Below are 15,694 nucleotides of genomic sequence, written 5' to 3' on the forward strand. Positions count from 1 at the left end.
TAAACTTTGGTTATACAATGGAACTATTTAGGGGCTTAAACAAATGCACAGGAAAAAAGAAATCTGAAGCTTGGGTCCCATTGCCAGTGATTCTAAATAATTGATTTGCTGGACATAGTATTTTTGTAAGCTTGTTAGGTGGTTTTAATGTGCTCGCTTTTTTTTTTTTTTTTTTTTTTTTTTAATAAACCACAGATTCGTTTATTTTTAACACCCATCATGCCATGAATTCATAGGGAATAGGTTCCAGTAGCTCAGGCTCCTTTCCATTGGTTCTCACAAAGTGTGCTTCTCTGGGTGGAGCAGGCTGGCGCTTTAGTTGAACCCAGGTACCTTTCTCTCTGGCTTCTTTCTTTTTCTGGTCATTTTCCTTCACACGTTTTAGGAAGCTATCTCTGCTCTTAGAATGTTTAATATGCTCAATATGCACATTCATTCTCTTGGCAAGAATCTTGCCCTTAACTTGTTTGTTCACAACAATGCCAACAGCATGCTGGGTAACATTGTAGACTCTTCCAGTTTTGCCATGGTAACATTTGTGGGGCATTCCTTTTTGAACAGTACCCATTCCCTTAATGTCTACAATATCACCTTTCTTGTAGACTCGCATATATGTCGCCAAAGGAACCACTCCATGTTTTCTAAAAGGCCTAGAGAACATATATCGGTGCCTCTCCTCTTTCCCTTTCTGTTCATCACTTTGGTTAATTACTGGAAGATGGTGGTTCCAGCCAAAAGGCAATGTGCTCACCTTTAAGGTGACTTCTCATCTCTCTGTCTCTGCTTCTTCCAGCCTTTGAGACAACTAGTCAACTTCTTTATCTGCCACTTGGTAGGGCAGGCAAGGGGCTCCTTGCTTAAGTCCTCTGCTGCTGGCATTCTTTTGGTATAATTTTTCGTTTTGACATTGTAAAGTTTATTTCTATTTTAACTTGCTCATGGATGCAATACTTTGAGGGGGTAAGCTGATTTCTTTCTAGCACAGTTTAACTTTCTTTCCACCCCTTCCCAAAATACTTCACACCTTCCATTATGATATACAATTTAAGTTAAAATTGCAAAAACAGCCCTCAAAAATACAAGTTTATTGAATAAAGCTGTAAAAAAGAATCAACAGACAAAAAAATGCATCCACCTAAATTAAAAAGTCCACATATTTACAAAGTTCAGTAACTGTTAACTTTTCACAATGCAGAGGTTAATGCACAGGAAAATGGCAAGGGTAGCATTTGGGTGTCTTAAAATGCTGAAAGCAATGAAGAGACACATAAACAGTAAATCATAGTCTTCACAAGCCTTTGCAGTCCTTACATAGTCACACGTTCTAGTTCTAAATCCTCCTTTTAGGCACAAGCAAGTTGCCACATTATTTGTAATGGTTCCTGATACCATTAATGGGTTGAACTACCGTAGCCAGCTTGTATAACCCTTCATTCATAGAACCATCCATCCCATCAGGAAAGTAGGCAACATGCTTCAGAGAAGAAGAGGACTTTGAAAGTCCACATCTTTTTCTTATTTTTCCAGCACAGTATAACTTTCTTTCCACCCCTTCCCAAAATACTTCGTACCTTCCATCATGATGCACCATTTAACTTAAAATTACAAAAAACAGCCCTCAAAATGCTGTTTGAATAAATTTTTAAAAAATTTTTAACTTAACTTTATTTATTTTAATGTGACCAGAGAAGGACAGAGTGAGAATAAGAGAGAGAGAGACAAAGTGAGAAAGCAGACCACCAGTCCAGGACTCGAACTGCAGGCAGCCATGAGGGAATCCAGTGCCCCTAACCACCACACCACCTGCTGGTCCCATGATCTTTTTTTTTTTTTAAGGTTTTTTTGCCATAGGATCTTTGGAACTCCCAAAAATTGACAAGAAAAAGACAGGGAGAGGAAAAGTAAGAAATCATCCCTCAGGAGGATGGCCAGGCTGTAATCCCTTCTCCTCCTGGAATTTTAGGCATGCACACACATGTGCCTAGCATGATTTTCAATCTGCCAGGCCCAGGACTCAAACTACAGTCAGCTTAACTACCATGCCATTTGCTGGTTCTAAAAACCCAGATTTTAATCATAAAAATGTGAATGGAGGGAAAAAAGTAAACAAGCAGTGTCTGTGTAACACAGTGCAGTATTTTGTGAAGAATTTTTTTTTTTTGAGAGATTTTTCACTGTAGGGCGCGTGCGCTCGCCAGACAGACAGAGACAGAAAGCGAGAAATCACCCCCCAGGGGGGATGGTCACGCCGCAATCCCTTCTCCTCCATTCTCCTCTCGGGATCTTGGGCACGCACGCACACATGCCCGGCGTGAGTTTTAAGCCACCGGGTCCGGGACACGAACTGCAGTCGACTATGTGGGAGTCCAGCGACATAACCATTGCGTTAACTGCTGGTTCCCAAGAATTTTTTTTTTTTGAGAAGTTTTTGCTATAGGGCATGTGCACTCACTGGAAAGACAAAGAGACAGAGACAGAAAGTGAGAAATCACCCACCAGGGGGATGGCCACACCACAACCCCTTCTCCTCCATTCTCCTCTTGGGATCTTGAGCATACACACATACATGCCTGGCATGAGTTTAAGCTGCTGGGTCTGGGACTTGAACTGTGGTTAACTACATGGGAGTCCAGCAACATAACCATTCCACTATCTGCTGGTCCCCTTATTTTTAAGGCCATGGCAGTCTACAAAATGAAAATTGGTATTCATTAAAAGAATTTACTGTTGATGAGTGTTCAACACATTTGGAAATGCATGCCTATGAAGTGCTGCTGAAGAAAAGAAACGAAACCACACACAATGTGAAGCAGGTGTACCAGAGAGTAGTATCTGCCACAGTGGTCTGTGTGACTAACAGTTTACAGTGAACCAGTAATAATATGTCCCTTTATGTATGTGGATATTAATGAGCCACAACACAAGCTCATTTTAAGTTTGTATGCATCTCTATCATGGATGCAAATAATAAACAGCACTGGGTCCTCCCTTCTCTGCGATGAATTATTAAACAATCTGTGGATGTTGCACATGATGAAAGCAGATAGTCACAATAATCCATATGTCTAATGGCACCGGACTAAAGAGTGCCAAACCTTACATCAATGGGAGAGAAAAATCAGAATTTTTGTTTGTTTATAAGTATCTTTTATGCTGAAAGTCAACTGTGTGACTGAATCTAAAAGTAAAGAGTTAGAGAGCCATGCAGCAGCACTGATTCAATGACTGAAGACAGAAAGAACAGATAAGTATTTGAACAAAGTCTGACATCCTTTATAGGTTTTATTACATAGGCTGGAATGCTCCAAATGCATGAGAGCTTTTGAGGAAATTTTTAATTCCTAACCTCTTAAAAAGTGTGTTGAACCAGGAAAATGAAACAAAAGAGAGAAATAATGATCTGGACAGATAAAAACAACGTGTTCCTCCTGTATCCCAAATTACTCTCTGGTAATTAAATTCTCAGGAGGTTGGGACCAGCAGATGGCGTAATGGGTACATTGCTGGACTCCCACGTAGATGACCATGGTTCAAGTCCTGGACCCGGAGTCTTAAAACTCACACTGGCCACGTGTGTATACATGCCCAAAATCCCAAGAGGAGAATGGAGGAGAAGGGATTGTAGCATGGCCATCACCCCTAGGGGGGATTTCTCACTTTCTTTCTCTGTCTCTTTAGCTAGTGCATGCACCCTATAGCAAAAATCTCTCTCAAAAATAAATAAATAAATAAATTCTCAGGGGTCTACAGGTGGTATGGTGGTTAAGGAACTGGACTGATTGACCACAGTTGGAGTCCTGGACCCAGCAGCTTGAAGGTCACACCAGGCATGTGTACATGCATATCTAAAAATCCAGGAGGAGAATGGGGGAAAAGGGATTGCGGTGTGGCCATTCCCCTTAAGGGGTGACTGCTCACATTCCTCTCACTGTTTCACTCTGTCTCTATGGCAAGTACACATGGCTTATGGCAAAAATCTAAAAAAAAAAAAAAAAAAAAAAAAAAAAGTGTAAGAAAGAAAATTCTCAGAAAGCAGAATGTTTTTAACATTCAAAAGGTAGACTCTCACCAGTGCAAAGAGCCAACATTGATCAGCTGCCTCCATGTACTCTTCGAAGACCATTTTTAATTCCTAAGGTATAAGTAAATGAGATCTGGAAGGAAAAATTCATTTTGTATGCTGTAATGATATGCAGTAAATGAATGTAAAATAAATAAAGAAAAGAAAAAAACTTCAATAAAGAATATTGTGGGGAAAAAAAAACAAATTTTATACTATAAAAAAACAAAGTTAGGAGATAGATGGGATGAACTTTAAGTAGAGTATACGCCCAAGATAGGGTCATCCCCGTTTTAACTTGCCCTGCTGCTTAGCTTCTCCTGAAAATTATTTATACTTTGCTAGCTTTCACAAGAAAATACTTACAGAGCAGCCCAAGATAAGTAAAAGAATAACTATGAAAAGTATGGCCTTTTCAAGGTCCCATTGCACTTCTAAACTCAGAGATTTATGGACCAGAACATCTAGAGGAAGAACAAAGTAATATCTCCCCATTGCATGGACCTTACAGAATCTCATGACACATGGAACTGTTCTTAAACGGAAAAGAAGACCGGTATGACCTGACAAGTAACCCCATCATAAGGAAAACATGGACAAGGTCCTCCTAAACAGAATATAAACTCTACACTCAGTTCCTTACGGGCAACTCTTTTCTGGGACACCTCTCTCCTTGGGGAGATTTCCTCTCCTTCAATAAACTTTGCTTTGCTGTTTTCCCATGTGTCCGCATCTCTAATTCTTCGTGAATGTGAGATGAGAACCTAATCATCTTGTGGTCCTGAATCCAGCGCTGGTGTTGGGCCTGATCACCCTGATATCCAGTGTCAAAAATGCATTTCACATGCATCTGTGAGATAAAACAAATAGCATGTTTATATCCCACGTGAGGCAGACTTAATGGTTTTCTAAATACTGTGTGTGGCACTAGAAACTTCATGCTGTATCAAGTCAGTATCATTTTTTTTTTTGTAGAGTTTTTGCTATAGGATGTGTGCACTCACCAGAGAGACAGAGAGAGACAGAGAGACAGAAAGGGAGAAATAACCTCCCAGGGCAGATGGCCACTTTGCAATCCCTTCTCCTCCATTCTCCTCTTGGGATCTTGGGCATGCACACACATGCGCCCGGCGTGAGTTTAAGCCACCAGGTCCGGGACTCAAACTGCAGTCGACTACGTGGGAGTCCAGCGACAGTCATTACGCCAACTGCTGGTCCCAAGTCAGTATCACTTTTTAGCTACTGCACTCTATAATGAAATTTTATAGACAGACATTTAGTGGAAATGGATATAAAAATCTGGCCCCAAAAGACCAAAATGGAAATATTCAATGTTCTTGATTTAAGATGGTCAAAAGAATGTTGAAAGAAAGAACGAAAGAAAAAGAAGAAAGAAAGAAAGAAGCCCTACAGACTCTTGTAGTGTGTGTAGGAAGCCTTTTTGTGTGTGCTGACTCTATCATGATGACTCTAGCTGATTCTTTATGAAGGATTAGGGACACACATCTTCAGCAGCAAACATGAGAAACAAACTCTGAAAAAGGCAATTTCTTGGGTTTAGGAAGGACTGCATTCTGGGAAGCACTTGAGAGGAATAGACAGTAATTCTAGGATCATAGCCAAGAAGGACTAGAAGACTTCAGGAGGTGCTTCAGCTCTTCTAGATTTCAAATGTTGAATAAGCCACCAGAGTGTGATATCTATATTATCCTTTTCTTTGCAAGAAATTGAATGGCAGCAAATTACTCTATCTTGAATTAGCAGACATCTGTTTTTTCAACTACTGTTTCTCATCTAAGGTATAAGGAAGAACTCGCTTGTTTTCAAGTACTAATGAGAAAGGAGTTAGGGCCAGTGCTAGGACAGGGACAGAGAAAGGAGAGCCACTATCGTCCATGCTAGACAGCCATGTTATGTTATCTTTTTCTTTTCCCTTCTTCCATAGAGTCACTGTGTTTCTTTGACCTATGGGCATGCAGATCTTCCTTCTAAAGAAGTTATGACTCCTTGCTATGACACAATAAGACAAAAACCAGAGACCAATTGTCACAGCCTAGAGCACACAGATAATGTTAAAAGGTTTTGTTTGTTTGTTTGGTTTTAATCACAGAGACCTGAAGAGGGCAGGACTCTTGGATGGCCGGGAGTGAATTCCAAGATAGGAGCCTCTAACCTTCAAAGTTAACTGAGATAATGGCTTTTTCCATATTAATAGCCTCTGAGCCTTGGTGAACAGAGATAAGAGCTTTTTCCAAATTAACAGCCTCTGAACTAAGGACTTGCCAAATCAGTCACTATTGGGTAAGGTCTCATAATTACGTAATTACCAGACCGCTTTAAAGTAGAGCATAACCTGTAGGACATGTGACCCCTATCAAGAGGGAAACACCTGCTCGGATCTCTCCCAGCTGGAATATAAACCTGAGACCCAAACCACCTGGCTGAATTCCATTTCTGAGACCCCTCCTGGCTGGGAGCTCAGTTCTTTTCTTCCTTCCTCTCTCTCTTAGTGAACTCTGCTTTGCTATTGCTCTGTGTCTGTGTCTCTAAATCTCCGTAAGCATGAGATAAGAACCTGGTCAGCTTGCGACCCCAAGACAGGCACCAGAGTTGAGCCTGATCATTCCAACTTCCTGTCACTAGCACTCCAATTCCTTCTAACTGTGGTTTATCTAGATTATGTAATTCATTTTGAGAAGCTTTTATCATTTCACAATTTGCAATCTGCCACTGTCTATCATGTAAACAATAACACTGATTCCTCTGCAATACCACTCCCACATGCTATGGAATTGGGGTTGTCCTCCTATGTCCCAGATCTTTGATGTTACCTTTACTTACTTTCTCATGTTGAAGTGAAGCAGGTGCAACTCCATCTTGAAGGAGTGACTCCATCTTGGAGGAGCACCTCCATTATAAACTGTAAAATTCCTATGACTGAGGGGCCAGCAGGTAGCGTGGTGGTTAAGGTGCTGGACATTCCCACATAGCTGACCATGGTTCGAGTCCCAGACCTGGTGGCTTGCTTTCTCACCCCCCTCTTCTCTGTCTCTCTCTAGTCAAATTAAAATAAATTAATGAAAAATAATTCTTTAAAAAAATAAATTCCTATGACTGAAAACTTGCCTTCTCCTCTGTGCCTAAGAGTAAACAGAATAATTAAATTCCTGTTGTCTTTAAACCCCATTCCTCCTAACTGCCCTAAAATGTTCCTTAGTGATGTAATCATGAGCCAGACCCCTTGCCCTGAGCCATGAAGACTATTAAGATTCTATTGTGTTTAGGCAGAGACAGAACATACCCTGAAGAATGATTAACCTGCTTTTCTTGCTTGTGCTTTTGCTTTTACCTTGATAAAATCCTAACCCCTACCCATTTCCCCCCTTCAAGCCCACTGCACCTTGCCCTCCTGAATCATCACATCATCCCGGACAGGATTGTACATTTTTTGCTTTTATAAGTGCTCCTCACCTTATACTCAGGACTGCAGAGTTTTGAGAGACATGAGTCCCCCCACCCCACCCCGTATGCCACTGGCTTAATCAATAAATGCCAATAAATTTGGCTATGTCTGGATGTCCTCTTATTTCTCGCTGAATAGACTATAACATTTGGAGGCCCCAGATGTCCAGTGAGATGCCTCATCCTGTCTGGTACATGGGTGAGACATCCGAAGGAGAGCAGCCTCACTTGATCTGGCTGCCAACCACCTGGAGACTGCTCTAGGGCAGGCGCCACCTGGGATTTCCCGGGGCCCCAGAGCTCTTCTCAATATTGTCGACAGCTGATAAGAGACACTGACTGCTCCTCCAAAAGGTTGTGGAGTTTTACTGTAAGACCTCCAGAGGCATTTCTTTGTATGTTCCTGTCCTGTTTGCTTCTCTGGAAACAAATTGGTGAGTATGGAGTTGGCCACAAATCAGGGTGAGAGTCCTAGGCAGATCTTGATTTCCTGGGAGGCCCCCTGAAGTCTAACCTGGGTGGAGGGTCCATTAATCCCTCTGCAGGTGGCTAAGATTCAGGGCTGACTGGATATGGTTATAGAACCCCTACTTAGGTACCACCAGATGTACTTGGAATCGGGGGTGGGGGGTTGGGAGGGCTAAAGTTCTGACCCTTAGGTGGTTTGTGAAAAATCAGGGCTAGAGTCCCTTGACAGAGTTTGAATCCCTGAAAATTTTGAGATCTTGTATGGGTTTCTTCTGCTTTTACTGTCGTTTTACTTATCTTCTCCATACTCTCTTGGATTGGTGAGAGGATTTTGGTATGGGTTTCTTTTGCCATTTTAATTATTTCCTTTACACCCTCTTGAAAAACATTACTTGGTTCTGTCCCTCCTCCTCAGTTGAAGATATCAAGCAATGGATTATTGATTGAGGGGCTCTTCAAGAACTGATGACCCTACAATCACAGTACTAATGCTAAAGATTGCCTTGTGACCATAGGAGGTATGGGTAGAGGCAAGAGAGCCCCGGAGTGCCCCAGGGGACATCCTGACCAAAGAGCGTACTTGCCTTTTTAAAAATCCTAGAAGGCTAGAACAGCTCCTTTGAAGTCCCTTAGAATACATTCTCAGACATTTCAATGTGGCATTTGTGGAAAGTTGTGATTATGGCATCAAACTCTCTATCCAAAAACTGAGAGGGCCTTTTAAAAAAACATCACAATTAAAAGGGGTAAATATATCAAGAACATTTGTGTTATAAAACCTCTAATGGTATAGACAACAAAAAGTTAAAACCCACCTTCCTCAAGTGTATAATTAAAGATTTAAAAAGGGGGTTACTCTAAAGAGCATTAGTGCCAAAGCAACCCCAGAAAAATTGGCTCTTATAGTCCTGATGTGTGTGTACATCTATACATGTAATATGTCATGTTACGTACTACACATTATGTCTGTGTAAAAAAGCCTTAAAGAAGTCTATTCAATTTGGTTTATAAAAAGAGTGCCCATACAAATTGGTTTAAATGCTTTTCAAGTTCATATAACTTTAGTAAATGAACTGCCTTCAAATGTAATAATAAAAAGAAAGATTAATAAGTAAAAAGTCTTCACAATTTCCAAAATATATTTTGTCTAGGTTTTTATTAATCCTGCAACACCATGTTTATCTTAATATGATTGGTTTAATGAAACAACTAGTATTTATGTGTCGTGTGTTGTGTTTTACATAGTGGACATCTAACAGAAATAAATTCATGACTAGCCTTTTTCTGGCTTTAGTTTTAGTGCTAACAAAGAGGGAGCTGTTAAACATCAGAATTATTCTTTATATGCTAAATAAAAATGGAAAACATCAAATTAAATAATTCTAATTTTCTTGATATTATATTTGAGTTATATGTATAAATAAGTTATGTACTTGTATGTCTATGTATATATTGTGTTCTAAAATAATTTGATATTCCAAGAAATTTATGACAGTCGATTATGTTAAACTAGTATGTATAGCAAAATTTCTTTGTCAGTTATAAATTTTTTTAAGTTATTTTATGTAACTTTATTTATATTTGATCAGAGATGTACAGAGCGTGTGAGAGTGAGAGAGAGAGAGAGAAAGTGAGAAAGCAAGCTGCAAGGTCCAGGACTTGAACCAGAGCAGGCCATGTGGGAGTCCAGTGCCCTTAACCACCATACCATCTGCTGGCCCCTGTCAGTTATAAATTTTTGTCAGAACATTAACTACAACTATAATCCTAATGTTATGTTCGTAAGAAAATTCACAAAGAGGATAAAAAAAATACTCCTAAAAGTACAAGTTTCTAAAAATCTAATCATTTAACTGGGTAAAATCTTCATTTTCTATGTAAACGGATTGGTTTTATAAACTGTTAAGCCAAAATTAACCATACACCTGAGTTAAAGAAGTAAAATTGGTATAAAAAGATATAAATCCAAAGTTAAACATGGACTCACGGAAACATCACTGCCTGGTTTCCTGAGTCCTCCTTATAATTCTAGTTGTTAACATGATTTAGTTATTCCTATTATTGGTCTTAAATTTTCATAAAAAATATTAAGAGGGTCTATTAGTAAGATTGTTCAGCTTTATGTTAAAAAGTTTTTAATCAAATTTTGTTATTGTTCGTACATGTTCATAAGCTGCTGGTGTAATGCTAAAAGTTAAAGTTGCCAAAAATCAATAACATTTCATCAATATAGATGTATAAAATTCCATCTTTACAAGCTTGATAGCTCCTCTAAAAACATCAAATTTTCCTAGGTGAAAAAGGAAAAGATAAATATAGGCGGTTATTAAAAATTGGACCTATATATCTGGACAAAAGCTAAAAAACTCCTGTCTAACAGCTTAATAGGGTAGGAGTCTCAAGGAATGGGGTGGGACAAGTTAAGGCTAGAGCTCCAGGCTGCCTTCTCCCCCAACCCCTTGCCTTTTTGTTTTTCCTGTTTTCTTTTAGTTAAGCCTCTTCCCCATTGGACTCTCCCCTTAGTTAAATGATCAAGAGGTCTAGCTAGAAAAACAAAATTTTGATTTAGACTACATTCTCCAGGTAGGACTTTTATATACGTGATAACAAAGATGTCTTGTAAAAACCTGTAAACTGGGCTTTGCCCTCCTTGCAGTACTCAGCCACTCCTTGCAGGATCTATTAAAACTTAGGTTCACTTTTCAGTGTAGAGACAATTCAGAATAGATATCAAAAAAATTCCCAAATAACTAAAAAAAAAGTGTTATAGCAAAATTGACAAGGGACCTTAACTTTTTTTTTTTTTTTTTTTTTTTGCCTGTTGACTTTTTTTTTTTTTTTTTTTTTTTTTTTGCTATAGGGCACATGTGCTTACCAGACAGACAGAGACAGAGAGACGAGAAATCACCTCCCAGTGGGGATGGCCATGCTGCAATCCCTTCTCCTCCATTCTCCTCTTGGGATCTTCAGCACTTAAAAGTTTTCATCCTGTGGGAGATTATTTACCTGAGAAAAACAAAGCTTGCTAAACTTTGTTTAGAAAAAAAAAAAAAGTGCCTAATCTAGATAACTTTATTGATGGTGGTATCTGAAAATGTGTTGCTCACATTAAATCCTAAGCCCTCAGATAAGGCTCCCTTAAAAATCATATCCTCCCCAAAAAACTTTAAAAACATTAAGAAAAAACTATGATGTCTAATAATTTAGTCTCTAAGTAAAATGAGGCTAGCTAATATATGACTAGCCTGGTTTTACTTTTCTTTCAATAAAAACCACCTGGGACCAACAGTTAGCGTAATGGCTATGTCGGTGGACCACGGTTTGCGTTCCGGACCCAGCGGCTTAAACTCAAGGCGCACATGTGTACGTGCCCAAGATCCTGAGAGGACAACGGAGGAGAAGATTGCGGAGTGACCTCCCCCCTGGGGAGGGGGGTGATTTCTTGCCTTTTGTCTCTCTGTCTCTCTCTGCCTTTGTGGCTAGTGCACGTGCCCTATAGCAAAAACCTCTCCAAAAAAAGAAAAAAAAATCTTAAATAAATAGCCTTGCTTCTATAAATAACTTAAAATAATAGACAAAAATTGGATAAATATAGAGTAAATGTTTATAATTGAACTTGTCTGTTAAATTAAGATAATTAAGGTTAAACTTATAAAAATAAAACAAAAAATAAAATTAAAAAAATTATGGCTGTAAAATATATTTCTAATAAAAAAGATGAAAAATAAGTTTTTATATAAAAAATATTGTGTAATAAAGTTGTTTTAGGGAACCAGCAGTTAGCGTAATGGCTATGTTGCAGGACTCCCACATAGTCGATCGCGGTTCGCGTCCTGGACCCGGTGGCTTAAAACTCATGCCGGGTGCGTGTGCGTGCGTGCCCTAGATCCCGAGAGGAGAATGGAGGAGAAGGGATTGCGGCATGACCATCCCCCCTGGGGGGGGTGATTTCTCGCTTTCTGTCTCTATGTCTCTCTCTGTCTGTCTGGCGAGTACATGCGCCCTATAGCGAAAACCTCTCCCCCCAAAAAAGTTGTTTTAAAATAAAATGACTATCTCAGAACAAAAAGAGGGACAAAAACTAAAAAGTGTAAAACATTTTGTTAAAGGTTTGAGTTATTTTACTAGAGTCTAAAGAAGAGTTACAAAAATTAATCAAACTAATAGTCCAAATAATCTAGATGGGCCTCACATAGCTGTAAAGTTAGCTTGTGGGTCTGTCACACTAAAGCCAAGAAGACTACTTCCATAGATTCAGCATGCCTTTCGTCCATAAAAATAGGCCAAAAAGGTCCTTTCGAAGGTGCTTCAGGGACCAGAGAGCCATAGCCTGGCTCTAGTCACTCCAGAGGGTGACTACTCAAGTCAGACATTGTCAAGAGTATAGCCCAGCAGCTCCATGACCAGGTGGGCAGGAAAATAACAGGCTGCTGCTGACTCATAGGGCGGTTAGAGTGGCCTCTGGTAGTAGGCTTCTTGGCCCTTGCCCCTGTTACGTCCTCTATTAACTGTGCTTCTAATTTTGAGTTTTGGCTCTAGTTTACTCAATTTCCTTGCCCAATTTGTCTCCCACAGGATGAAAACCTTTAAATATTAAATACTAGTTACTTCTGAACCTAGAGCCCAAATATACCAGACACAACACTGCCAGGGTGACTCTCCTTAACAGATATTTGAGGAGACTCAAAAAAAAAAAAAAAAAAAAAAAAAAAGTTGGGCCCAGCAGTTAAACAAAATGTCTGTTGCGCTAGCATAATGGCTATGTCGCTGGACTCCCATGTAGTCGACCATGGTTTGAGTCCCAGACCCGGTGGCTTAAACTCACGCCTGGCACGTGTGTGCGTGCATGCCCAAGATCCCAAGAGGAGAATGGAGGAGAAGGGATTGCAGCATGGCCATCCCCCCTGGGGGGTTATTTCTCACTTTCTGTCTATCTCTGTCTGGTGAGCGCACACGCCCTATAGTAAAAACCTCTAAAAAAAAAAAAAGTTGTTATTTCAATGAGTACCTAACCGGATACTGTTCTGTTTCCATAAAGTCCTTACATTGTCTTAAAAAGTACTGTACCACGATCTTCCTGTAAGCCACTGAACCTAGTGGCTATATACCATAATATTGGCCCAAGCCAGTCTGACCAGACCCTCCTGCACATGAACAACTGGGCCCAGCAACTGGAGACCATAAAATCAGCCCAAGTCAGTTCAAACTGGACTTTAAATTCGATAAAACTTATCGGCCAAAAGAAACTATCACCCCACCCTCTAGCTGATACTGAGAAATTAATTATTTGATCCCTGTAAAAGAGAAGTGGGCAATAAAACAGACACAACTCCATCTTTGAGGAGCGACTTCATCTTGGAGGAGTGCCTCCATTATAAACTGTTAAATTCCTATGACTAAGGGGCCAGCAGGTAGCGTGGTGGTTAAGGCGCTGGACATTCCCACATAGCTGACCACAATTCGAGTCCCAGACTTGGTGGCTTGCTTTCTCAACCTCCCTCTTCTCTATCCTCTCTCTAGTCAAATTAAAATAAATGAATGAATAAATAAAATTAAATAATTCTTTAAAAAAATAAATTCCTATGACTGAAAACTTGCCTTCTACTTTGTGCCTAAGAGTAAACAGAATAATTAAATTCCTATTGTCTTTAAACCCCACTTCTCCTAACTGTCCTAAAATGTTCTTTAGTGATGTAATCATCAGCCAGACCCCTTGCCCTGAGCCATGAAGACCATTAAAATTCTATTGTGCTTAGGCAGAGACAGAACATACCCTGAAGAATGTTAACCTGCTTTTCTTGCTTCTGTATTGTGCTTTTGCTTTTTACCCTGTTAAAATCCTACCCCCTACCCTTTTCTCCCATTCAAGCCCACTGTGCCTTACCCTCGTGAATCATCACGTCCCAGACATGATTGTGCATTTTTCGCCTTTATAAGCGTCCCTCATCTTATACTTGGGGCTGTGGGGTTTTGAGAGACATGGGTCCCCTCTATGCAGCCAGCTTACTCAATAAATTCCAATAAATTTGTCTGTGTCTGGATGTCCTCTTATTTCTCGCTGAATAGACTTTAACAGAAACTCACTGTAAATATCATATCTTCACTGAACTGACCTAACACAATGACTTTAACAAAGGCGGTTTTTACTGAGTACTGCAGTCCCATCAGGGTTAGCTCCCTCTCTCCTCCTTCCAGAAGAGCAAGCAGAACCAATCCAGCAGGCAGGAGATGAGCACCAGCAGGTGAAGCCAGAAGTGAAGACAGGCAGGAAAAGTGCCACTTGTCTGCCCTTCCGCATGTCTCCAGGCCTCGGCTGGACCCCAAACACTCCTGTTCCCAGACCCCCAAAACTCTAGCCTCTTCTGGTGTTATTTTTCTGTTATTTCCACTACTGGCTAACTAACACACCCTGAATCTTGGTTTCACACTGAAGAAGAAAGAATCTAAGCTGTTGACTTCATTACTTTTTCATTCCATTAGACAGAGCTGTCATATTAACCAACTTTTAAGATACTTATTAATCAGGTGCCCTCCTATGTCTCAATCAGCTGTATTGATAGGAATGCGTCTTGAAGGGCAAAGTATGGTAACTACAAAGCATACAACCCCTTAAAAAGAGAAAATAGGTGCATGATAGCCAGATTTAGCAAATGAAAGTACAAGATGCCCAGTGAAGTTTGAATTTTAAATAAACAATGAATAATGTTTAAAATATAAGCATGTTGAGGGCCAGATGGTGATATGGCAATAACTCCACACAGGAAGGTCCTCTGTTCTGGAGCAGGAGTCCTGGAGCCTCCCTATACATGCCAGACAAGTAGGAACATTCCTGTGAACCCTGTTGGGGGTGTTTTCCCTCCAACTCTCTCTCTCGCACATGAAGAAATAAATAAATAGTAACCATCAGCATGTCCAACAAAGCATTGGGAACATATTTATACTAAATGTATACTTAAATACTACATGGAATATAATGATACTAAAAAATTTATTTGTTGTTTCTATTCTTTTTTTTTTTTTTGCTATAGGGTGCATTCACCCCCTAGGGGACATGGCATGCTGCAGTCCCTTCTCCTCCAGTCTCCTTTTGCGACTTTGGGCATGTACACACATATACTCGGCCACTGGGCCAAGTTTCAAGCCACCAGGTCCAGGTCTTGAACCATGATCAACTACATGGTGCCGGGGACCAGCCTCGGCGGGGGTGGGTTTGCTCGACGGAGGCGACGCTGGAGGGAAAGAAAGACAAAGGCCTCGTGCTTTTTCATGCACGTCCTAAGCTGGACACTCCTCTAAGATCGCTCTCTGAGGAGTGACAACTGCTAGGAATCACCGTGCCTTTTTATTGAAAATGGGATACATGCAAGTAAATGGGAGAGGGGCTACGTGTACTAATGATCAATTCATAATGTTTTAACAATAGAAACCATTCAGGGTTTGATTAAGGGCAAGTCTATTAATCATCGATACAGTTCAACAATTGTTTGATTGATGAAAGCAGGTTCCTGGTAACTTCAAGCAGTGCAGTTTCAGGAAACAATTCCAACAAGCAGAGTTAACTATCAACCGATGTTCAGCAGCAGCCATCTTATGATTACTAAAAGAAAATCTCAAGCATAGATATTAGTTCTTATGGATTTTCATAAAGAATGATACTTATATAATTCTATAGGGATTTAAAACGTAAGGAATCCTAATATATTT

General features: G+C 40.0%; 1 long non-coding RNA gene and 1 pseudogene across 1 annotated transcript in view; one reads left to right on the plus strand and one right to left on the minus strand.

The window, feature by feature from the left end:
* Positions 1 to 4,699, plus strand: part of LOC114009714 (uncharacterized) — a 45,093-nt gene extending 40,394 nt beyond the window's left edge. The window contains exon 3 of the long non-coding RNA XR_003551096.1: positions 4,572 to 4,699. This is a non-coding gene — a long non-coding RNA (uncharacterized LOC114009714). The remainder of the gene's footprint in view (positions 1 to 4,571) is intronic.
* A 990-nt stretch (positions 4,700 to 5,689) lies between these two features.
* LOC102485519 (ADP-ribosylation factor-like protein 8B) overlaps positions 5,690 to 15,694 on the minus strand; it is a 27,848-nt pseudogene continuing 17,843 nt past the window's right edge.

This window comes from Tupaia chinensis, unplaced genomic scaffold (genome assembly GCF_000334495.1).
Source record: "Tupaia chinensis unplaced genomic scaffold, TupChi_1.0 Scaffold000606_1, whole genome shotgun sequence".
NCBI classification, from domain to species: Eukaryota; Metazoa; Chordata; class Mammalia; order Scandentia; family Tupaiidae; genus Tupaia; species Tupaia belangeri.